The sequence below is a fragment of the Mustela erminea genome, chromosome 10, assembly GCF_009829155.1.
Source record: "Mustela erminea isolate mMusErm1 chromosome 10, mMusErm1.Pri, whole genome shotgun sequence".
Lineage (NCBI taxonomy): Eukaryota > Metazoa > Chordata > Mammalia > Carnivora > Mustelidae > Mustela > Mustela erminea.
In genome coordinates, this window is record NC_045623.1 from 29,497,154 (window position 1) to 29,522,551 (window position 25,398).

The 25,398-nt window shown below is 45.1% G+C and overlaps 1 long non-coding RNA gene across 1 annotated transcript; it reads right to left on the bottom strand.

Annotated features, from left to right (window-relative positions):
- Positions 1-865: 865 nt before the first annotated feature.
- Positions 866-10,075, bottom strand: LOC116600771. Its single transcript, XR_004289804.1, has 3 exons — positions 9,793-10,075; positions 5,257-5,441; positions 866-1,919 (listed from the first exon to the last, which is right to left on the bottom strand). It is a non-coding gene; the product is annotated as an uncharacterized LOC116600771 (long non-coding RNA).
- Positions 10,076-25,398: the final 15,323 nt, after the last annotated feature.

A 25,398-nucleotide genomic window follows, 5' to 3' on the forward strand; every position in this document is an offset into this window, starting at 1 on the left:
CCCGGCAGAGCAGGGAGCCTGGTGCGGGACTCAATCCCAGGACCCTGGGATCATGACCTGAGCCGAAGGCAGATGCTTACTGACTGAGCTTCCAGGATGTTTCAGCTTAGAACTCTTCTTATACAGATAATATTTTAATAGACTGCCTATGTCACTTCTAGAAACACCATGATCAACTAGTCAAGGACATATGTCTCTTGAAGCCTTACTATATTGGTTACTGCTGTCCAGTAGGTTAACCACACCCCCCTTGTCTTTGGCAATTAATGTCACCACTTGGTCCCTGCTACCTCTTGATCTAACTATCCGCATTGCATCTAAGGGTTGCAATTTAATGATAAATTACCATGGAGATTACTGACTGACTTCAGAGAAGAGCGACTACAGAGTTCTTAAAGGATGCTAGGACTCTCTCAGAAATTAATTCCTCATACTCATGGTGGAAAATGTGTCCCCTGGACCTTCCTAGGGTGAGCGAGCAGGTCTTACGTGGCAAATCCGCTCCAATGTCCTAGTCACCCTAAACGTTTGGATACTTTCTTCTCCAGTCCACCAAGACAGTTCTGTCATTTCAAATTCATTTAGTATAGACTACTCTGGTCCATGCTGCAGCCAGCCAACCAAACAGAGAGCTCTAATTCCTTAAGCTGTAGCATTCAATTCAGAATATTTGCTTATAGGCCCTTATCGATCAATTTGGTCTGACCCCACTTGATGTTCCTTCTGCCATTATCCCTTAGTATCCCTTTGCATCCACTCCCACACAGATTCCCCAGATTTCTGTCTGTGTAAACTGGAAGAATCATGTACTTCTTCTGTAGTGTAGTACACCTCCTCATGGGTCACATTTTGGTCCTCATCTTTTTGAGCCTGCTGGGACTTCCTCAGGTTGTGCCGTCGGTGGTGGAAGGGCTGTTTCTACTGGCAAAGAAAGCTCATCGGAACCTCCACTATACTTGACTAGTAGAAATTTTCAACCTACTCATTTTAAAGGCTCAGCCTTGTCCCAGGGTTTTAAGTATTCGGGCATTAAGGAGGCCCCTCCTGTTCTACGTGGTCTCTCCTTACACCTGTCTGCCCATTCTCTTTATGCCCTGCGGGGCTGAGCCTGGGCTCCAGGAATCTTTTGTGAGACTGTAACCACTGAGCCATTCCTCTCTGGAGTCTTGTCATTTCCTTTCCACTTCCAGGAACTTCTACTTCCTGTCTTACTGCTCCTCAAGGACACTCTTCCTGTCCTGACCTCTAGAAGAATAGAGACTTCTACTGCTCTAGAATTGCCATCTGCTTTCTGTTTTGCTAAAATCCCCACTCAAGAAATTACAGGCTTGGCTTCCAGATTACAATGAGGAGAACAGAAAATCCAGGGAGCAGGCACACAGCTTAAAATTTCAGGCTGTCCCCCCAATTATGAGGATGAGATACCAACGCTGTTGAATATAGAGCTGCAGAATGGGCACTATTCCTCCTTTCACATCCTCCGCTTCTCGCCTGGGAGGTGACGGCTTGTGTTTGAGAAGTTTGTTAGTATTACAGCCTGAGTGACTAGCTTCTGGTGATAAATCTCATGTGTGGATTGTGGGGACAGCCAGCGTCCAAAGTAAACAGTGATTGCCGGGGGAAGGCCGCACAGGCAGCCTGCTGGCCACACTTCAGCCCCTTGGCTGTCTCCTCACATCTTCGCAGTCACTGCCGAGGGTGGCCACCCCTCTGAGGGGCTCCCTCTCTGCAGGGTGGGGGGCCTCGTCTCCCACTTCTGGGAACTTAGCTCACCAGGAATTGGGGTTCCTGTGCCCTCACAGAGAGGGTGACAGCAAAGAGTGCCAGGGACCCACATGCTCCTTCCTTTAGGAACCCCCCACCAGCCCAGCACCCCAGCTGGGCCCTCCAGACAGCAGCAGGCGATTCTCTGCCCTGTGCTGGAAGAGAGAAAGGCCTAGGCTGTAGTACATGCAGCTGTCCAAACTCATTTGTTCCTCCACACCTTTGCTTTTGACATTTCCTCGGCCTGGGGCGCCTTTCCTTATTTTTGTCTTTTTTCCTGGGGAGATTCCCCCTTATCCTATAAGGCTCAGTAAAAACACCGTCTCTTCTGGGAGCACACTGTGTCTTTCCCCCAAGCCTTTGCTCCCACAGCTTTTTGTTTCTGACTCTATCATAATTCTTATCATATTGGAGTATAGTGAGTTATTTACCTGCCTGGGGGCAAGAACTTTTTTTCTTTCTTTCTTTCTTTTTTTTTTTTAAACTCTTTATGCTTAGAGGGGAGGCTGGTGCCTGACTCGTATTATTGATGATGATGATGATGATGATGATGATGATGGCAGCTATTATTCATTACGTACTTAGCAGTTGCAAAGCACAGTGTCAAGAGGGCCACATATCCAGTATCACTGGGTCCCCATCACAGTTCTAAGGGTAGTTGTGGTGTTATCCTAATTCTTGCTGAATTTTGTTTTGGTTTTCATTTTATTTAGAGAGAGAGGATGTGTACGAGCGGGGCAGAGGGAGAGGGAGAAGGAAAATCTGAAGCAGACTCTGTGCTCAGCAAGGGGCCCCACATGGGGCTGGATCTCACCACCCTGAGATCATGACCTGAGCTGAAATCGAGAGTGGGACGTTTAACCGACTGAGCCACCCAGGCGCCCTGATTTTTGGTGAATTTTTAGGAATTCCTTAGATAGAGATGGAGAAGAGAATTTCGGTTTAAAAATAAACAGCAGGAGCGCAGGTGGGGAAGAATGGCCTGTTGTGGGCAGGATAGGTGGTCCTGGGAAGAGATATGAAAGAGAAAAGTAGGGCTGGAAAGATGAGCTGGTACCATATTATAGAGACGGTTGGATGCCCTAAGGCACTGCCTTTGCTTGGTAAGTCAAGTAGACAGTAGGGAACCATCAAGGAGGGGCCAATGTGACCTGAGCTGGAGACTAGAAACCAGGAATAAGGGGCACCTGCGTGGCTCAGTCCGTTGAGCATCTGACTTCAGGTTCCTGAGCTCGAGTCCTGAGTGGGGTTCTGCACGCAGCAAGAGTCTCTTTGTCCCTCTGCCCCTCACCCCTTCTCTTCCCCTGCCCCTTGTTTGTGCTCCTCTCTCAAATAAATAAATACATGAAATCTTAAAAAATAAAAACAAAAATAACCCCCCCCCCACGCACACTAGAAACCAGAAACAAGCTGCAATAGTGGGCTAGGTGAGGCCCGAGCATCATCACACATGTTGGGGACGAGTGGAGAGTGAGGCACCAAGCTGGGGGCTGCAGTCCCAAACCAAGCAGCACAGAGCAAGGCCACTCAGTGCTCACCGTCAGGGGGGCACCCAACGGGGAGTCGTAGGTGCCATCGTAATTGTCCGCACCAAGTCTGGTAGGCACACATAGAAAGGAGGGTGCAGGGCCCTTGGGGCTGGGACATCAGGAGAACTTTCTGGGGAGGTGACGTTTGAGGCCGGACTCTATTTCCCTGGCCAGGAAGGTACGGAGAGGTAGAGGCAAGGCCAGGATGACACCAGCAAGAAGACAGCACCAAGACCCCCCAAAGCACCCTCAGTTCAGGGGACCTTTTCGAGTTTGTTTGTTCATTTGCTTTGTTTTACAAAATTTGTTTTGCATAAGTAACACTTGCTTACTGCAGAAAATGTATCAAATACAGAAAACAAAAAGAATAAGTTTCTTATCTTACTACCTAGAGATAATTATTTAAAACATTTGGTGAAAGGGCAGCTGGGTGGCTCAGTCATTAGGCGTCTGCCTTTGGCTCAGGTCATGATCCCAGGGTCCTGGGATCGAGTTCTGCATTGGGCTCTCTGCTCAGCAGGGAGCCTGCTTCCCCCTCTTCCACTCCCCCTGCTTGGGCTCTCTCTCTTACTGTATCTCTGTGTCAAATAAATAATAAAATCTTAAAATAAAACATTCGGTGAATATTCTTCCACTTTTACGTATGTTTGAGTAAGAATAAATATGCCTACATATATGTAGGTGTATGTATACACACACAGTAAGTGGGAAAGCGTATGTGTACGTACAGATGTCTCTCCACTTATCCCTATCTCTACTGAATATCCTACTTCACCTGCTTCCGGGATAAAATAAGCTTACATTTCTCAACTGTTCCAACAACACTCACTTAGATTGTCCACCAGCCTACCCTGACAGGAGGTCTTATCACCCTCTGGGGTTCCAGAGTAATTTCTGGGACCAGTGAAGAAACCCCTGCCTATTCCTCACTCTCTCCTCCTGGTCCTGTTCCCTGTCTGCCCCCTACTTATGCCCGAGATTTAAACAGGAGAGGAAACTCTGGAAGGAGACACCCCCTGGGCCCGGAGCCCTGTCTTTTTCGTCCCCTGCTATCCTCTCAGTACTTCAAAGAACACCCGCCATTACAATGTGTTCAAGAAACATCTGAGGGAATGACTTCACACTTCTGCTTGTTCGTGCAATGAACATGGATGGAACATTTTTGCTGTGTTGACTCCTGTGCCGGGGGTTGGAGGCGCACATGTGGGCAGCAAGAAACTTTCATCCGTGATGAAAACTTCAAGATGAGCAGCTTTAAGAGGCAAACTAGGCTTTCGTGGGAGGTGGTGAGCTTTCCATGTGGGAGGTATTCAAGCCGGGTTGAAGAAGGGACTGACCATGGTTGAAGAAGGGACTCCTGCCTGGGAGGGATGTTGGACTAAAGGACAGCCGATGACCTTTCCAAATGTAAAATTCTATGCCTGAGTAAATTGTAGATAATCTTTTCTAACTTATGAGTCACAACAACCAAATAAATCACAGAAGGATTCCAAAGAGGATACACTTACAAATGAAAAGCAAATATTCTTGTGGGATTCACATGTTTGTTGATAATAAATGAAATGAGAAGCCTGCAAGAGGTTGCTCTTGCTAATAGATCATTTTTAAATAGTAGAATTAACAGAAGTATTAACTATCAGAATATGCTTAAATATTTGTTCTTTAATTCAATCTGTTTACCATAGTCAAAACCCATATTTATGAACCAAAATAGCCCAGAACTCCTGGGTGAAAGCCTCAGCGTGGGGAAGAGAGTCGGTGGTACTGGAATAGCATTGGGAGGTGGTAGATGGGAACCACATGTGTTGTGAGCAGGGAAAAGAAAAAGAAAAAGAAAAGAGTATGCGGGTTCTGTGCGTGGCTTCCTTTAGAATCCCAAAATGTGGCTGCAGGTACAAAAGGCCCGTGAGCCACAGGGCCATGGGCGCGGCCATTACCCCTATAGGAGGAGGAAGAGGCTAACCTCTCAGAATGAGGCTCTGCAGATGCGTCTCCCACGCTGCTTCTCCAGAGGAAGTCCCTCCAGCCTCTTGCCCTTGGGACACGAGCACACTAGCTGCATCTCCTTGCTCTTCCTTTTTGGGGGCACAGGCCGAGGCCCCCGGTTGCCCCACGCCCGAGGGAGGCATTGTAGGAGAAAAGTCAGACCTGGAGGAAGGGGCAGAGCTTGAGCCTGCCCTGCTTTACGGGCACACGGCTCCCCAGTGCGGCCCTCCTGGCATCCTGCAGTTCACCTCCCGGGAGCTGCACCCCAGCCGGCCCTGGCCTCTCAGCACTGAGCCTCCATGCTCTGTCCTGTCCGTCAAGACCTCATTTAGGACACATTTTAATCACCTGGACCCAGGGACTAGGCAGCTTCTCCTCGCCTCTCTCACCTGGAGGTCAGTGCCTCAATGCCCGGTATGCAGGGGGAGGTTTGGAGCAGCCAACAGGCAGGGTGGAGGGGGTGAAGGGTTGGAGTGGAGGGTTTGCCTCTCTCTCAGACCCAGAGGACCCCAGTTTCTTTCTCCTCATTCTCTTCCTCCTTCTTCGGGGGAGCAGCAGGCAGAGGGAGAAACAGGCTTCCTGCTGAGCAAGAAGCCCAAGGCAGGGCTCAATCCCAGGACCCTGAGATCATGACCTGCGCCAAAGGCAGAGGCTTAACTGACTGAGCCCCCCAGCACACCTCATGGCCATGGCTAATTTGTCCTCTTTCCCCACCCATGAATTAACTGGACAAGACCCGATCAAATGATAAATTCATGCCCCAAACAAAAGTACTACCATGTTATAAAGGAAAATCAGATAAAATAACTCAAAGAACTCCTGGAGTAGAAGCCCTTTGAAGGCCATCATTTGGTCATGACTCATCCATCTAAGATCTTCAGTTGAGCTCTTTCTTTGCTGCACACAGAGCCAGGTACACGGGACCCACACAGAAGCTGCTTTAAATGCAGACACAGGCACACGCTGGTAATGAGGACATGGTGTACATGTGCTGTGGGAGGCAGGCCAGGGCTCAGAGAGATGCCTTCTGATCTCCACAGAGTCTTGGAGCCAAGAGCAAATTAGCCAGCGAAAGTGTAAGGACCTATTTAACCAAGATGGAGTCACTCTGGACCTATTTATATATATCTGGACCTATAAGTGTAAGGACCTATTAGCCAGAGAGACTCCATCTTGGTTAAATAGGTCGTTACAAAAGAAGGTGTTCCAGGTGGAGAGGACAGGATGATGAGAGCCATGAAGGCATGGGAACTCCTGGCAAGTCTGGAACCCATCCCTGCATGTTTTCTTAGGGCGTAGGTTTAATGGTTATTGTCCATTCCTACTCACAGTAGCAGTGTTTGGTGATGTTTGTTTTGGGTGACAATGGGCTTTTGCACCTTGCAGTATCTAAGGGAGTGGTTACCATGTATATTTCTGAAAAACCATACTCCTGGTCAGCTGACACCAATGAGAAGATGAGAAGGCATCCTGTTTCCAGCTCTTTCCTATAACAGAGATCCCAAGAGACCACAGTGTTTCCATATTTATGATTCATCTCAAGGTCTTTACAGGTTTGGGAAATGGGAGAGCTCTTGCCTAAGCTCTTCAACAGAGGTGGGAACTGGAGAGAGGTGTCTTGGGCCTGGGAAAAGTGGGTGGGCTGAATGGGCAGTTTGGCTGGCCTCCCCTAGACACAGATGTCTGAAACCTCTGTGGAAAATTCCTGTGGGCTGCACACTTGCCCCCCAGCTGGCTTGTGGAGGAATAAAGCCTTGGCCAGTTGGGGCTGGCTTATCTTTTGGGTGGACTGCTGGGCAGCTGGCCCAGGAGAGGAACACCCTCAGTTCAGCCTGTTCCTCAGCACAGCAAGCTGCCTTGTTTTCCCTCAAGGCTGTTGTTGACACTGAATCTCCTTGTAAAGTGATGTGGGGCGGGGAGGGGGATGGGGGGGCAGGGTATTGTCCACAAGTGAAATACAGTAAGGCCTGGCTTTCCATGAGCTCATTTTGCTCCTGCGTGGAAGCTAAAGCTCCCTTTCTGACCCAAGCTTACTCAGGGTTTTGTAACACCTTTGTCACCATGAAGTGATTAGTGTGACCCATGTTCTCATTAAGGCTCCTGAGAATTTCCACATTCCAGAGCATTGGGTCCTTACCAGGAGCTCAGGTTTCTGTCCCCATGAACTCAGAGGACTCCTAATGCTCTCTTTACCAGTTCCTTCTGATCAGCTGAGGAAAGCAGACCATTCAAGGTTATGAAACACTTCAATCTAATTGGGAAAAGTGGGCATTTATCCTCTCTACTCAGTCGATGACCCCTTGGCTCTCATCTGACCTTCTCTGAATATGGGATGCAATGCTGCCCTGTTCTTTATCTTGCATCTCTTGATGTCCCTTTTTGCTTTCATAACCAGAACCTGACTCAAAGGCAACTTGGGGACAATTTAGTCTACTCCCTGCAGTGCACACATGAGCATGCAGGCCCAGAGGTGTTAATGGCTGTGCCTGAGATCACAGTTAGTAAGCAGAGGGGCTGGGGCCAGGACCCAGGCTTTCCTGCCTCCCAGCTCAGCTGTCAGTCTACCACCTGCACTGCCTCCCTCCCCTCCTCATATCCATCCCCTGGTATTTTCTGAATTTCCTTCCCCCAACTCTTCATGGCCCTATAACCACACCATGATGTTCTTTACGTAGATGTTATTTAAAGAAAGTGTTGCCTAACTTTTGATTTGCTTGGGGTTGCAATACCAGCTTGCAGCAAATGCACTGGGAATGTGTGGGGAAACTCTGCAAAGCATCCTCTATGACTTCGGAATTTGGTTTTCAAAAAATGGAGCAGTGATGTCACTCACTTTTAAACAGAAAGAATAAACCAACCTTGTTTTCAGGGTCTAGCAGAAAGCACTTCACACAGAGGCTGGAATTCTCTTTTTGGCCATCATGCTGAGGGCAGGATATTACCGTAAATTGTCAAGTCTGTTTCTTTTGGGCTTATATGGAAAAGCATCTTCTCCAACAGGGGGAAGAAAGTATAGGCTTTGCAGTTTCATGTAAGTAAAATCCAAGTAATATTCTTTGGAAGGCCTAGCTAGCACTGTGGCTAACTTTCTACATGCCCAGGGTGGTGACATGTTACATTGTGCACACGGTAGCTCATTCAATCAACAACCCTAAGTGGTAGAATTCATATGATTCCTGATTTTATGAATGAGAAAAGTTGCTTGTCCAACGTCACACAGCTGGAATGAGGCAGCTCCTGGAGTCAAATTGGCCGTCTGCAAACGTTCCAATCCAGAAATGTCCAAAGACACAGCAAGAGGGCTCCTGGGGATGAAGACCATTGAGCTGCTGTAACCCACCAGAGGCTGGGCTTGTGTTGTTCACATTCAGACTCCTAAGGGGACAGAGGGACACTTGCTCATCTCTCTTTTCCTCTGTTCCCACGTCCCTATTCTATCACCACGGGAGGATGAAAAACAAGGAGAGGAAGCCCAGCCACCTCAACCCTCCCTCTCAGTGTTTGGCACCAGTAGCGACAGAGATGAGGAAGGCCCAGACTCTGGTGGGTCAAGCTGGCACATGGTCTCAAGCTGCAGGTGCCAGGGTTTGGAACACAGCTGCGTTTGCTTCAGGGAGGACAGACGGATGCTGTTTAACAACCTCTAGTCTCCGAACTCAGTCTAGTGGCCTTTGAGAAGTCACTCTTTAAGGGAATGAAAGTTATGGAGAAGGAATTTTGTTATCTTCTACACCCGTCTAGGTCAAGCTTATGATTGCCAAATAAAACAAGTATAATTTGCCCCTCCCAATAAACGTAAATAGATATATTCCAGAAACATTTTCTCTGTGTCTTTAGATGATTACTGTTCTCTGTTTGGTGTTAGGTCAATAGAAAAGTGTGACACCTTAGTAGGGAAAGCCCACACCAGGGTTTGGGCAATATCTGAATAACTGTTAGATTTTTATTTTGTTATATTTTTTAACTTCATCATATACCCCTCAACAGAACTAAAGACTCTCTGTCCTAAAGCATCTCATGATCAATGATGTTATTGGGGAGTCACTAGTTTTTGCAAATCAAAACAACAGTTAATGAGTTTTAATCCATATAAATAAGCCTACTAAGAAAAAAAAAAGGAGGAGCTATCCAACGTCAAGAGATTCATTATTCATAGAGTTTGTTGTACTGTCTGTAACAAAAAAGTTTTTTTGTTTTATTTTGTTTTTCAAACCAATCACAAAAACATTAAGTATGGTAGTGGGGAGTAAGCCTAATGGGCCACATCATAAGGAGCAATAAGCACTTGAAAGTGATCAATATTTCTTTAAATTTGGGATACTTTGGGTGCTCTGAGGGAATGCATAAGAAGGAGTAATATGTAAATCCCATTCTGTTCTTCATCTTGTAGCAGGATGCTCAGTAACAAAGGAAATAAGCAAAGATTAGAGAGGTGAGCAGAGCCCAGCTTCATTGACCCAGAAGGTTCTCCCTGATAAGTGGGGGAAGCAGAAGAATGTAGCTTCTTTCTTACCATCTGGATTGTCTGGAAATCCACCTCCACTGGGATGAAGAGCACCGCCATCACTCTGTGACCTCCCGAGCTCTTCCAGAATTCCCAAGGACCTGGAAACCGTCAAACCAGTCGGATTCCTTCGAAACTCAGCACGCTTCCCACAATCTTCTCTGTCACATGGAAGACTAAAAATATTTTTTATCTTAATGATTTGCTTCTGGTCCATTTTAGGATCAACAGCCAAATGTGAAAAGGGGTATGCAAAATGACTAGAACTAAATGTTAAGGCAGAAAACTGACGTATTGACAGTATGCATTTATGCATTTAAGAGTATAAATAAAAATTTACCTTTGGGACATTCTAGTCATTTTTTTAAAAAAATATTTTATTTATTTATTTGACAGAGAGAGATCACAAGTAGGCAGAGAGGCAGGCAGAGAGAGAGAGGAGGAAGCAGGCTCCCTGCTGAGCAGAGAGCCCGATGCGGGACTCGATCCCAGGACCCTGAGATCATGACCTGAGCCGAAGGCAGCGGCTTAACCCACTGAGCCACCCAGGCGCCCCATTCTAGTCATTTTGGGAGAAACATTTGGGTAGCCCTTCCTTCGTTAAGCTCGTTATTATGGTAGCTGCTGACCCTGTGTCCCCATTTCAGAATATCTAGGGAGTTAATTTTGTTCATTGCTGTATCTATAAAATTTCGGACAGTGGCTGGTACAAAACAGATACACTATAAGTATTTGTAGGATTGAATGAATGCTTACTCAAAGGAGGTAATTCTCTCATGCTGTCAGGATAAATGTGGAGGCTGTTCTGAGGACCCAGCATGACTGGTTGACAGTTTCCTAAAGAAGTGACATCATATACACTGACTGGGATTTATTAAAATAGTGCTCTTGGGACCATGGTTATTGTATGCATTTATGGCTTGACCTGTCTGTCATACTATTTCCAAGGAAAAATGCCTCTGAGTTCCAAGAATCAGTTGATAAATGACCCTGAAAAACATAAACCAAATTTAGTTAAGACCTGCCTGAAACTCTGGGTCAGCTGTAGTTGTTTTGCAATTTGTCCACAAATAAGACATTGCTGGGAAATATCAATGGCCTTTGTTCTTGTGGTTAATAGTATCAAGAATGTAGACTTGGACTTCACAGACCACCAGGCAGCTATGACGTTGCCTCAAGTGGCTCAGGAAGACCAGAGGATCTTAAATAAACCTTGGAGGTGACTTTCCAGGTATGTTAATATCTTCAATGCTCCAGAAACACAGAATGCAGACAGGAAACATCATGGTTGGCCCCCAGCAATCATGACTTTCTGTGAGATGTAGATGAAGCAGAGCAAATCGGCTATCATCTCAGAAAATCCCAAGGTTGGGCACGAGGCTGCTTAATCAGCTGTGAGACACAGCTGGGCTGTGGTGCATAAGGAGCAGCACTGTTGCATACTGATGCTGGTTTGAAGGGATATGTTCCACGTAGACTCATTCAGGCTTTCCTGGAGACTGGACTTGGTCTGAAGAGCAGGCAGTCCCAGGTGACACCTGTGTTGAGGCCACAGGTGTCCAGGCAGAGTTTTATCTGACACCTTGTTCTTCAACAGGAAGGCTCTGGAGGCTCAGAGCAAGGTGGGGAGTCTAAGTCTCTCGGGCCATAACACAGTGTCACCCTGCTGATAGAAGAGCTGATACTGACTTTGAGAGAGTTCCAGATTGACTGCTCAGATGTACTTTCTGGGACATGAAAGAAGGGGCTGGCAGATCTGGGTCGGGGATGAGGACAGTATTGGAACACACTAAGCAAGAGAGGGATTTTTAAGTAACTGGAGAGGTTATGGGGTCTCAGCCAGGATGTGGGGAATCCAGGGGGGGCGAGGCACAGCACTGACCGCTTGAATAAAGGCAGTATCAGCAGTCCTTGTGTCCCCATCAGAAGCTCATCTGGTAGTGGGCAGTTGTAATGATGCTCATGACCTCATGTGTGGGCATTTTTAAAATTTCATTTTTAGGATACCTACTGTGGCCTCAGAACACTGGCTGCCCTCAAGGAGTTCACCATGAGTAAAGGACATAACAACAATAATTACTATTATTTAAATAAGAATAGGGGCTCCTGGGTGGCACAGGCCCTGGGTGGCACAGGCTCAGGTCACGAAATGAAATTTTTAAATAATAATTTAAAAAAAATTATTATTGAAAATAATAATACTGCCTCTATTCAAGTGGTCAGTGCTGTGCCTCACTCCTCCCTGGATTCCCCACATCCTGGCTGAGACCCCATAACATACTTTTTTAAAATGAAAGCCATGAAAGACCTAACAGCTGAGTAGAAACCTTGACCATATTAACTTCTTTTTCAGATAGGCTCTCCTCAACTGGTGGCAAAGATGAACAGCTGGAGTGACAAGTTCATGTCCCACCAAGTTTGTTACCAATGTGGGAAGACTTTTCCTCTTCCCCAAGAAGGCCAGTGAAAGTTGCAAAGCCAATGCTCATCTGCCCAGCATGGTCACGTAGTAAGACTGTGACCGTGATCGGCCAGGCCTGGGAGATAGGTAACTACTCTCATACCCTTATACTAAGACTGGGGGAGAAATGATTTCCCAAGAAAACCTGATTCCTATCATCTAAGAGGAGAGTGTGAGTGGTAAGCAGCAAAAACCTCACATTTCCACACTTCCTGACTTAGAAATTGGGTATGAATCAAAGCCAGAACCTAAATAAAGAACCAGTCACCCAAGGTTTACACACGGTTGCCAATGCTCCTAGAAAGTGAAGCGGTTCCCCCTGGCATGTTCTAGAATATTTCTTAAGTATGCTCAAGCACTTCACTCTGGAAAAGTAACCCCGTGATTAACAAGCAAATGGCCTGAAAACTGGGGGAAGGGCCGGCAGGAGGCTGAGAGAGAAAGCTCACGTCCTTTCAGCAATAGGCGGTATTACCTAGCATAAAGGAGGAAATGAAGCAAGAAATGACATCATGAAGTGGGGGATTTTTTTTGTTTAGTTTTTGAAAAAGAAAAAAAAGAAGAGGTAGCATCTACGGTAATATACCACCTCATGATATTCCAAGTAATTTCTGTTACTGTGAGAGTTTTAGGGGACAGTGACCTTCTTAATTCCTTCTTTATCATTTTCTAAGGTATGAGTTACTCTAACCTGGCAACAGATTCTTCCCCATCAGGTAAAGTTCCTCTTATTCTTCAGTGGCACCTCTTTAAAGAATCTTTCCAGATTCACGTGAGGAGAGATCCTTTTCCTCTCTTCCTTGTCAGCATTTCTGCTTTGGGACATAGCACTATGGTAGTGCTTGTTGCGTGCCATGGGGATTTTTCACTCTGTCAGGTAGGAGCTGTGAGATTTGAGGTGCAGCATTGACTTCTCTGAAACACAAACTGGGACAACACTTCCTTCTACACAGGGTTGCTGTCAGAATTAAATCAATCGAGGCACGAAAAACACTTAGCATGCTGTCTGGCACATAGCGAGAGCCTGGTAAATATTAGCAGGCAGGATTTTAGTGTTTATTCTCATTTATTATTTTTTAAGATTTTATTTATTTATTTGAAAGAGAGAAAGAGAGAGAGCATGAGCAGGTGGAGTGGTAGAGAGAAGCAGAATCCCCAGACCAGGAGCCCAGCACAGGGCTTGATCCCAGGACCCTGGGATCATGACCTGAGCCCAAGGCAGATGCTTAACTGGCTGTGCCACCCAGGAGCCCCTATTCTTATTTAAATAATAGTAATTATTATCGTTATGTCCTTTACTCGTGGTGAACTCCTTGAGGGCAGCCAGTGTTCTGAGGCCACTGTAGGTATCCTATATATGTGGAAAGAAAAAAGAAAGAGGAAAGATAGGGGCATAAAGTGAAAAGGAGGGAAGAGGGAAATATGGGAACAGTTAAGAAGGTGGCACTGGTGGGTTTGTCTGGAAGAAACAGCCATGTAGCCAGAACTGGCTTATCTAGCTTGGAAGGATCTTAATGTTTTGGAGATGAGGGAAATGGAGACCCCAAGAAAGGTGAAGGAATGTGTCTAAAACCATAGTGTTTGCAGAAATGGGGCTGGAATCCAGGCTTTCCTGGGACTACTTCTCACAGTTCCTGCTGTCCCTTGGGGTTGGCCTTTTATCTTCTCCACTTTCCTTAGTGTCTGGGCATCCACGGCTTGATACAGCTTAGCTGATCTCTGCCACCAGGAGAATAGGTCATTTGCAGTCCACACTCAGATGGAGACTGAGGAGAACCTAGGTACGTGGTGAGAATTCAATGGTATCTGTATCTTTTCAGTGTCTCTCTTATGGAAACCAGAAGACAACCATTAAGGAATAACAAAGTCCTGTTCTTAATCTAGTCGGCACCAAGGAACCAATCTTACTGCAACCATAGAGGAACATTGACTCTAGATGCGAGCAATGAAGCAGTGAAAGGAGTAAAGTGTGTATCCTTCTTGAACACAGGTTTGAACTCAACTGCCTACGAGGATTACTGCCTTCCTTGGGAATTAGACATGCATTTAGCTGATCTAAGAGCCAAAACAGAACATCTGCGACTCATCCTGGATAGATAGAGTATTAGAAAAGAAACCCATTCCTGTGTGAGTGGATTTGGTTCCTCTGAAATTAATGAAATTAATAGGAAGACTTGAAGGGGATGTGTGAAAGGAGATGTAGGAATGAACTTGAGACAAGAGAGCCATACTGAGCATTGCAATGTCTGTTATATACTTAAAATATTTCATCACAAGCAGTGTGTTCTCATGTATCTATCCCAGAGTTACGAGATAGCCAAGATACTGTCATTTTTCCTAAATGAGAATTTCCATCCTAAGGTGGAAAGCCAGCATTCTAATGAGGAAACCTGTACTCCTGAAACAGCTACTGCAAAATCTTTGATGATCTTTATCTCTGACCAGCAGAGGCTTTGCCAGTTGGCATAATTAATGTTAAAGATAGGTTTCTGTTAAAAAAAAAAAAAAAGAAACAGGTTTCTGTTGATGCGATTGGTGGCTTTTCAATTAACATAATGGATGCTACCAATGCAGTTTCATTGGTGAGATTGCTAGTGATAAAAGTATGTGGATTTTAGAGTAGCTCCCTGCCCTTGTGTGAAAAGAGTATAAAAAACTAGGTTGTCTTATAGTTCTTAGTGATGATGTAATCCTGCATCCAGAGTTGAATTCTGAAGATTCTAATTGCTTGGTGCTTATAATATAAATTGAATTCTGGGGTGCCTGGGTGGCTCAGTCAGTTAAGCATTTGCTTTTGGCTCAGGTCATGATCCCAAGGTCCTAGGAATCAAGCCCCGCATCTGATTCCCTCCTCAGTGAGGAGTCTGCTTCTCCCTCTGTCTCTCCCCTGGCTTGTGTGCATGCTCTCTCTCTCCCACTCTCTCCCAATCTCTCCCACTCTCTCTCACTCTTTCTCTCAAATAAATAAATAAAATCTTAGGAAAAAAAAAAAGGTTACTTGAATTCTGCTCCTAGAATATTGTCATGCTTTTTTGAAACAATGATGTGATGTCATTGGCTATAGCAGCCATGCCTTAACTATGAAGGATGAAAGCTAACATGTTGAGTGTATTAATTATCCAATAATGCTCCATGAAAGAGAAGTATATACAAAATCACCTCTAAAGGCCAAAGAGGCCATAAGACTGAACAATAATGCTGACAAGTATAGTACAGCTTGACAAGACAAGAAATAGTTTATCAAAGGGACTTACATGACTTGGGTGGTGGCAAGAGAAGACCTCTGCAACCCCACCTCCCATAAGATTTGTCTTTGACCTGTTTTCATAGCCCTAGAGGCTGGGAGACCACCCAGGCGGAGAATGTTTGAGAATCATAGTCATATATCCAGCGCAGATCAAGGATGTTATGCTCTAAGAATGTACTTAAGAGTGTGGTTAAACAAAAGGAAGAATGGTGTGTGTGTGGGGGGCTGTCCTCAAGAAGGCTGCAGGTCTGGACGCCTGGGTGGCTCAATTGGTTAAGCCTCTGCCTTCGGCTCAGGTCATGATCCCAACATCCTGGGATCGAGTCCCACATCGGGCTCCTTGCTTGGCAGGGAGACTGCTTCTCCCTCTGCAGCTGCCTGCCACTCTGTCTGCCTGTGCTCACTCGCTCTCTCTCCCCCTCTCTCTGACAAATAAATAAATAATATCTTTAAAAAAAAAAAAAAAGAAGAAGGCTTCAGGTCACAGAGGGGTTATCAGAGTTGATTTGTCCAAGATGGCATCAATGGTTCACATAAATACTCCCTAATCAATTACCCCAGAACTTAGTGGCTTAAAAACTACAAAAGTCTCCCATGGCTTCTGTGAGCTAGGAATTTGGGAAAGGTTATGGTTTAGGAGTTTCTCATGAAGTAACAAGAACATGTTGGCTGGAGGTGTAATTATTTGAAGGTTTGACTATAGCTGGAGGACCCACTTCCAAGATGGCACTCACGTGGCTGGTAAATTGGTACTGTCTGCTAGAGGAAGGGCTCAGTTCCTCTCTATGTCAGCTTCTTTATGTGGCACAGGCTTCCTCACAACATGTTATCAGGGTTCCCAGGGAAGCATCCTGTAAGAGAGAGCCAAGTGAAAGCCGTATCCTTTCTGTAACCTGGCATCATCTCACATCACTTCCACCTTACTCTGTTGATTGGGATCAATAATCTACAATCCCTACCTAGATCTGAGAGAACAAGGCCCCACCCCTTGGTGGGAGGAGCATCAGTTACATTGTATGAATATCATGTGCTGTGGAAGAAATATATAGGAGTGGTTATCTGTGGGAAATACAATCTGCCACGCTGTCCTAGTCTGTTTGAGCTGCCATAACAAACACCATATCCTGGGTGGCTCACACAACCGATATTTCTTTCTCAGTTCTGGAGGCTGGAGGTCCAAAGTCAGAGTGCTAGCATAATCAGGTTCTTAGTGAGGGCTCTCTTTTTGGTTGTCTTCATATGGCCTTTCCTTGGTATGTGCCCATGGAAAGAAAGACCCCATGTCTCCTCCTCTTTTTATAATGGCATTAATCCCATCACGAGGCCTCACCCTCATCACCTAATCTAATCTTAATAACCACCCAAAAGCCACACTTCCAAATATCGTGGCATTGGGGGATAGTGTTTCAACATAAGAACTTTGTGTGTGGGGCACATTCAGTCCATATCATACGTTACATAAAGATGGTAAAGAAAAGATAGAAAACATCTAGGTCCTTGATACTATCATCGCACTTCTGAACTAATCAACTTTGGAAACACTTCAGGATATCTTTTTTTTTTTTTAAAGATTTTATTTATTTATTTGACAGAGAGAAAGATCACAATTAGGCAGAGAGACAGACAGAGAGAGAGATGAGGAGAAGCAGGCTCCCTGCTGAGCAGAGAGCCCAATGCAGGACTCGATCCCAGGCCCCTGGGATCATGACCTGAGCCGAAGGCAGAGGCTTAACCCACTGAGCCACCCAGGCGCCCCAACACTTCAGGATATCTTATTTCATAAGATAGCACATTTTCCTTATTGATTTATTTGGATTTTCTATTGTCGTAGTTGTAAGTGTTTTATTGTATAAAAGCTAGAGCTAATGACTAGGTTTATTAGCTGGGTTCATCAATGACAAAGGCTACTTAGAATGATATGACTTCAACAAGAGCATTTAATCCCATTCATTCATTCAATAGATGTTTATCAATTGCCTTCAATGTGCCAACCAGGTACTGTTTAAGACTGCAGATGCAGTAGTGAGTAAAACAGACAGACAGTGTCATGTAGTTAACATTCTACTGTGTGTTCTGTGGTCTCTCTGTGTGCATGTGGGTGGTGGTGGGGTGGGTGGCAAGTGAGAAACCAGATAAATAATTAAAATGACTTGATGATAAGGAGGGCTGTGGAGAAAAATGAAACAGAGGGTGAGAATAATGTGCCTGGGGATGTCCTCATGCAAAAGGTGAATACTGAGTAAAGACTTGAGGGAAGTAAGGGACTGAATCATGTGCAAAGGCCCAGTGGGGACAGACCTGTGAGTCTGGGGAGCATTAAGGAGGTTCATGGATCTGGGGACTGAAAATAGTAGGAAACAAGGGCAGAAAGCTCATGGGAGGTGGGAGGAAATTGTATAGTGATATGGGAAGTCATTGAGTTTTGGATTAGAGTTAATGTGATCTGATTTACATTTAATAGGATCACTTCAGCTGCTGTGTTGAGAATTAGATGGAAGAAGGGCAAGGATAGAAGCAGGGAGTTCAGGTGGGAAGCTACTGGAATAACTCCTGTGGGTTCTGGATATGTTATGTGAACATTTCCTGACAGCCTGGAAGTTGGGGATGGGAGAAAGAGAGGTGACAAAGATGACCCCAAGGTTCAGGCTTGAACAATTCTAACAATAATGTTTCAGGTTTCTATTGCTGCAAAACCAGTCATTACCTCACTAGTCATACAATTTAGTGGTATAAACAACAGTAACGTTTGTTTTGCTCACAAAGCTGCAGTTTGGGCAAGGCTCTGAGGGAACAGCTTGCCTCTGCTCACTCAATGTCAGCAAGGCAGCTCCAATGCTGGGAGCTGGCTTCATCTCAGGTATGTGGTGGTTGATGCTCGTTGTTGGCTAAGGTTGGGTCATCTAGATGTGGCCTTTGTATGTGGCTGCTTGGCTTCTTCACACCATGGAGCCTGGTTCCAAGGTTCCAATCGTGAGTGGCCTCAGAAAGAGAGAGAGCCAGGTAGAACCTGTACCAAAATTCTTTTCTACTCAAAAGTATTTTTTAAAATTTTAATTCCAGTATAATTAACACACAGTGTTATATTAGTTTCAGCTGTACAATACAGTGATTCAGCAATTCTGTACATTACCCAGTGCTCATCATGACTGGTGTGTTCTTAATCCCCATCACCTATTTCAGCCATCCCCCCACCCACCTCCCCTCTGATAACTACCAGTTTGTCCTCTATATTAAGATTTTTGTCCCTTTTTGTTTTGTTTCTTATTTTTTTTTTATTTCCAGCATAACAGTATTCATTATTTTTGCACCACACCCCGTGCTCCATGCAATCCGTGCCCTCTATAATACCCACCACCTGGTACCCCAACCTCCCACCCCCCGTCCCTTCAAAACCCTCAGATTGTTTTTCAGAGTCCATAGTCTCTCATGGTTCACCTCCCCTTCCAATTTCCCCCAACTCCCTTCTCCACTCTAAGTCCCCATGTCCTCCATGCTATTTGTTATGCTCCACAAATAAGTGAAACCATATGATAATTGACTCTCTCTGCTTGACTTATTTCACTCAGCATAATGTTTTGTTTCTTAAATTCCACATATGAGTGAGATCATATGGTATTTGTCCTTGACTGATTTATTTCACTTAGGTTTATACTCTCTAGCTCCATCCATGTTGTTGCAAATGCAAGATTTCATTCTTTTTATGGTTCAGTAATATTCCTGTATATATAATATCTCTCTCTCTCACACACACACACATACACACACACACACTATATATATATATATATATATATATAAAATCTCTGTCTGTAGATTCTTGGGCTCCTTCTATAATTTAGATATTGTAAACAATGCTGCAATAAACATAGGGGTACATGCATATTTTTGTATTCTTTAGGTAAATACACAGTAGTGAAATTACTGGATCATAGGGTAGTTCTTATTTTAATTTTTTGAGGAACCTCCATACTGTCTTCGACAGAGGCTGTACCAGTTTGCATTCTGCCAAAAGTGCTCTAGGGTTCCTGTTTCTCCACATCCTTGCCAACACTTCTTGTTTCTTGTATGTGTGTGTGTTTGCCATTCTGACAGCTGTGACGTGATATTTCACTGTGGCTTTGATTTGAATTTCCAAGATGGTATGTAATGTTGAACATCTTTTCATGTGTCTGTTGGCCATTTGGATATCTTCTTTGGAGAAATGCCTGTTCATGTCTTCTGCCCATTTTTTAGTTTGGGTTATTTGGTTTTTTTTGGTGTTGAGTTTTATAAGTTCTTTACGTATTTTGGATATCAACCCCTAAATGACTAAAATGTGTCATTTGCAAGTATCTTCTTCCATTAGTGCGCTTTTAGTTTTGTTGCTTTTTTCCTTTGATATGCAGAAACTTTTATTTTGATGTAGTCCAAAAAGTTTATTGTTGTTTTGTTTCCCTTGCTTCAGGAGACATATCTAGAAATGTTGCTATGGCTTATGTCAGAGAAACTATTGCTTGTGCTCTCATCTCGGATTTTTATGGTTTCAGACCTCACATTTAAGCCTTTAATCCATTTTGAGTTTGATTTTGTGTCTGGTGTAAGAAGTTCCTCTGCCCATCAATACATAACCTTGTTTTATGTTTCTACTTAAGGCACCTTATTATATACTGTTGATTCATTAACATTGAACCCACGACCAATAGCCCTGTAGCGCAGGCCTACATGGAGCTTGTCTAACATGTGTCCTCTTTCCATCCGGCCTCTTCCAATCTCATTCTTAGGAGCACCAGCCAGCTCTTCAGCACAGGCTTGGGAGTCACTTTAAGCCACGAAATCATCAACAAAAGACACCAAAATGTGAAAAGTGTGGGGTGTCTGGGTGGTTCAGTAGGTTAAGTATCTGCCTTCAGCATGGGTCTTGATTGCCAGGGTCCTGGAATCAAGCCCCACATGGGGCTTCACCCTCAGTGGGGAGTCTGCTTCTCCTTCTCCTGCTCCCCTTGCTTGTACATATGCACACACACTCTCTCTAATAAATAAACAAAATCTTAGGAAAAAAAGAACCTATGAAAAACATGACACTAAATAGACCTTGAAAGGTCGTTCGTTTGTAGCAAGAGTAGAAACAAGAAAGTAGAGCATCCCATTGTTCAAACTCACCTGCCTTGCTCGGACCTCAGCTAGAAAGGAGGGCCTTATGTGCTTCAATTTTTTGCTGTCTCTCATGACCGCAGAAGGACCAGGAGCATTGAACTGGGATAAAAGATACATTTGAGCCAGTAGGCACATTTGCAAATATGAAATCTGTGAATCAAGAGGATGACTGGATCTCACTTGCCTTAAACTGAAGGTAAAGGGCCAAAAGATAAGGGTTCTTTAGCTTTTTCTCTGTACATCCATTCAGAAGGGGTCCTAACTTCTGTATATTTTAACTTTCAAGATACGGTTATTACTTTGGGGCTTAATACCTTGCACAAAGAACTCAAATGATAGTTTGTTTTGATCTCATTTATTTGATATCAGATTTCATTACTTTGAAAATGGCTTTATGTTTCTGAGTTTATTCACTTTGGTCAGCATGTTCTTCCTGTGTACCCACAAAGTAGATGGTCTGAGGAAGTTTTTCTCTTTCAAGCACTGAGGTCTTTGAACAGAATAAGTTGGCATACTCATTTAACACTGTTGGGAAAAGACAGGCTCCTACAGAGAGAGATTGCATTGCAGGGTCTAACTTTGCCATGGGTCATAGCCAAGTCCATCTAGAATCCCACCGTAGTATGAAGGTGTTTGCCTGGTAGGCTTTCGGTACTGTGTCAGTGGCAATTTGCAGAAGTTCCCTGGAACACTCAAAAGCCCATGAATGGGCCAGGTAGTTGAAAGTTGAGAAAAGTACAAACTAAATAATATTTATGGAGATTGAGCCAGATAGCACTGGTGTTCCCAGGACAGATGACCACTTCTCTCCCTGAAGCTGCTGCGAGCTTCCCAGGAAAGAAAAGTCAGATTTGGCTTTAAGGGAGAAAATGTCTTGCTCTTTTGGTTTTACGATATTTATTTTTTTCTTCTTTTGGTTTTAATAAGCAATTTCCTAAATAGCAAAATTTAGGAAGAAAATGAAAAATAAAATGAGCAGAAATGTAAACTACAGTTTCCTTTAAAAACACCCTTACAATTTTCCATGGAATAATTTTTTGTATAGTTAAGGAAGAGCAACTTCATCACCTTTCCTGGCATCCTCAAGCCACTGGGTTGCTAATTCCTAAAAAAGTTATTTAGCTCACTGAAGAGTAACGTGGCTGCCTGATGAAATGCCCACTGGCTGCACAGAGCTGGGGAATCCCTCTGGCAAGGCTCAAGGGCAGCCCCAAGGGTGCAGCTCCAAGTCCAGTTCCTATTGGAAGCGGCTGCGAAGCAAGAGCAAGATAAGCTGAGGGACTCTGAGGGAGAGAGAGTGGCGTCCATCTTGCCATTAGGCAGATCAGCTTTCCTCAGAATGTTAAGTCCTCTTGCCAAGGCAATGTCCGGGCTTGTGCAGATTCAAGAAGCAAGGCAGAAAGCCACGGCACTTGTTTTGCCTGGATTAATCTTGAACTCTCAGAGGAGCACTTGATGGCCTATGGAAGCAGCACTCTCCAAATACAGCAACCCTGCCATTCAGGGAGCCAGACAGCCACTGACCTGAGCTTTCCCAACGACGAAAGATCTTGGAAAAGGCTTTCAAGGAAAAGGCAGTCACAAAACCCATCCACTTTCTTTGGGGCCAGAGAGCCAGGCGGATGAAGGGGGAGGCCCCAGGAAAGGTTTAAACATTAAACCCCACTGGAATAAACTAGAAATGTGAAGGCAGCTAATTCAGGGTTTCACTTACAACAGTTCCTACAGAAGTAAGCGCTTCCTTACGAGCAATGTCCCCATTGTCGTTCTTCTCAGTGAAGCCTCCCTTTCTGTGATGTCCCCACACAAACAGTGGGGCACATCTGCAGGCTGTGAGACCTCTGTCTCCCCACCACCTGAGTCCATGTGGAGACAAGTCACAGCCAGCCCACCTATGAAACCGAAGGGCACATGGCTCCTAAGATGCTGTTCCTCTGGGAATGAAGGGGTTCTTTATTTATTATTACCTAAATGATATGCTCTTTAATATGCCTCACAAAACAGTCTGGCTTAGAAAACTGTCTACAACACGTCTATGTAGCCATTTCCTTTCTGGAATATAAAGAAAGGAGTATATGATTTTCATTCATAGAGGTTTCTCACCTCCGCTTGTGTTGAACAAATATACTTTCAGGGAGAGCAACATTATTAACTGTCTTGGGGGGCTGTTTCTTCGTCTGGCCCTCCTGTTTTGACTGGGTTACTGGGTTCCTTTCTTATCCTCCATGGCCAATGGCGGATGACCAGAAATTGCATGTTTAGTTTGCAAAAGCCAAGTGTTCTGGTGAGTGCTTTCTTGCTCTCAAGCTAGGGTGACCAACCATCATGCTTTTCCCTGGACTGAGAGTTGTCAGTGCTAAACCCAGGGAAGTGCCTGGATGAGATGATCCCCTTATATCCATGCCCAGAGAAGCAGCGGAATAAAGGATTGCCAGTGTGGGTGCTGGAGCTCACCAACTGGGTTGGGACCACTCTCCATGATTTAACTTGCCATGTAACTGTGGGCAAGTTACTTACCTCCCTGCTTAAAAACCTCAGTTTTCACACCTAAAACTGGGGAAAATAGTATCTACCTTTTAGGGGCATGGTGAACCCAAAATGAAATAATTATGTAGAGGGTCCCTTGGTGTACCACGCACATAGGAAGGGCTATTATTGTTGTAATGATTATGACTGGAAGGTATAGTAGCGAGGAGAGGAATCCTAAGGGAAAACAGCCACTAACATACCTGATGTCAGCCCAGGGCGATCAAGAAGTGGTCAAATAACACTGATGACAGCCTCAGAGGATGGGAAAGTGTTGGACAGTGTTCTTCCTTTTGGAAGATGTTTATCAAAATGGATTTTACTTTGAAAAGTTTGGGTGCCCTAGAGGGACAAGTTTCCATTATCTGCAACATCCTGACAGATGGGTTTCTTGGATAGGGGAGGTCCAACTCTGTCATGCTCAAGGCTCTGCAGTCCTTCTAAGTGTCCTCAATGGGGCGCCAGATACCAGAGGGGCCAGAGGGGGACTGTGGTTTTTTGGCCTCTCCGGGGGCACAGTATCAGGCTGCAGACCCTTGGCATATGCTGTGGAAAATTTTTCTTGCCCTGGCACTCGGGCTCCAGACACATGTGTTTTAGATCAGTGTTAATAAAGTCTGCTTCTGAAGCTCTTACTTCCTGTCATTTGGTCTGCAGAATTTTTGCTGAGTCATTTGACCTCAGGCGTCTTCTGAAACAGCAGTCACATGACCAGAGGAAGCTGTTGTGGGCACACAGCTTGCCCATAGGCATGCATTCTTGCAAACTCGATCCATCGAATATGCACAGATTGCATACTGCAGTGCCCTGCGTTAGGGACCTGGAACTTACCGGGAGCATTAGGGCTTGGCCTTCTAGCAGGAAGGACAGGGCCATATCCTAGGACTGCAAGTCAGACCTTTAAAAGTTATATAAACACAATCATAAACTATGTAGCTGGGTAGCACAGAACAATTCATTCTCCCTGGGGAAAACTGCAAAGGAAGGCACACCAAGCTAGGTTTTGGAGAAAAAGTAGAACATAAAGGACTTGGATGAGCTGAGACAGGGCAAGAAAGTGTGGGCAGAGGGCATGTGCGAGCCAGAGGACGTGTGCTGGTTCAGAGCATCATGCCGGATGCCCAGCATGCTGGACTGGACCGCAGGAAGCACAACGGGGGTTTTCTTGGGGAGCAGTGGGCCATCTCATGGATAGAGTGAAGGCACAACCACAGAGTCTGCACTTTGTTCCACATGCAAGAGGAAAGGCTTTCGAGCCAGGGAGTGGTAGGTTCACAACACGGCCTGAGAAGAATGACTTGGTCAAGGAGGGTGTCCGTGGGCTGTTATTTGTAGGGGCAGGAAGACTGGAGAGGACAGAGGTCCTAGTCATGCAACGCAGGTAAGAGTTGATGAAGCCTGAACTTTGGAAGTGGCAGAGAGAATGGAAGGAAGGGAAGAGAAGACACTAAACGAAACTATGGGAGGCAGAAGGAGAAGCTTTATCTCCACTTGTGTACATCCAACTCCACTGTGGGATCTGAGCCTGGAGGGGCAGCTGTGACCAGAGGAGCAGCAAAGATCACCGGTTGCAAGGCTGAGGGGGAGGGGGTTGGTTGGCCTAGAAAAAATGCTGACCCACACCTCAGTGATAGCTTATCTGTACACGAGAGAAACCAAACACAACTGTTTCCTCGTCTCCTCCAAAAAAGTTTCAAGTTGAGGTCTGGAGAGTATAGAGGAGATATGAAGAAAGAATTTTCAAATGGGGAAAGAGAGGCCAAGAGCAGGACATGTTTTGCCTTCAGGATGGTTTTGTTTCTTTGCTTCGATCTGTGCGTCACTGCCTGGCCTGGGAAGAGAGAGGCCTCCTTCCATCCGCCTTCTGGAAACCATCTTAGTCCCTTCTTGGTCAGTGGTTTCCTCTTTGAACAGAAGAGTCAGCCTCACTGTTACCGAAAGGAAAACCAAAAAGCACTGGATATGCATTCACCATTGGAAATAGCCATACACAATTCCTTTGTTAATTTAAAACCAGCGGACCGAACATAATGGGTGTGAGTGGGGTTGTGATTGTGTGAACTACCAAAATCGACTCCCCTGAAAGGACCCGTGACAGAATGCCACTTCAAAGCAGCTTTGGCAGGACTAAGGGCAGATTGCAAGGTTGTGGGGGCATCTGCGGTCACCCAAGACAGGAAGTGGCTGAGAGTCACTGAGTTCCCAAAGCCCCATTCAGTCTTGGCTTCTGCTTCTCCCAAATTGGCGA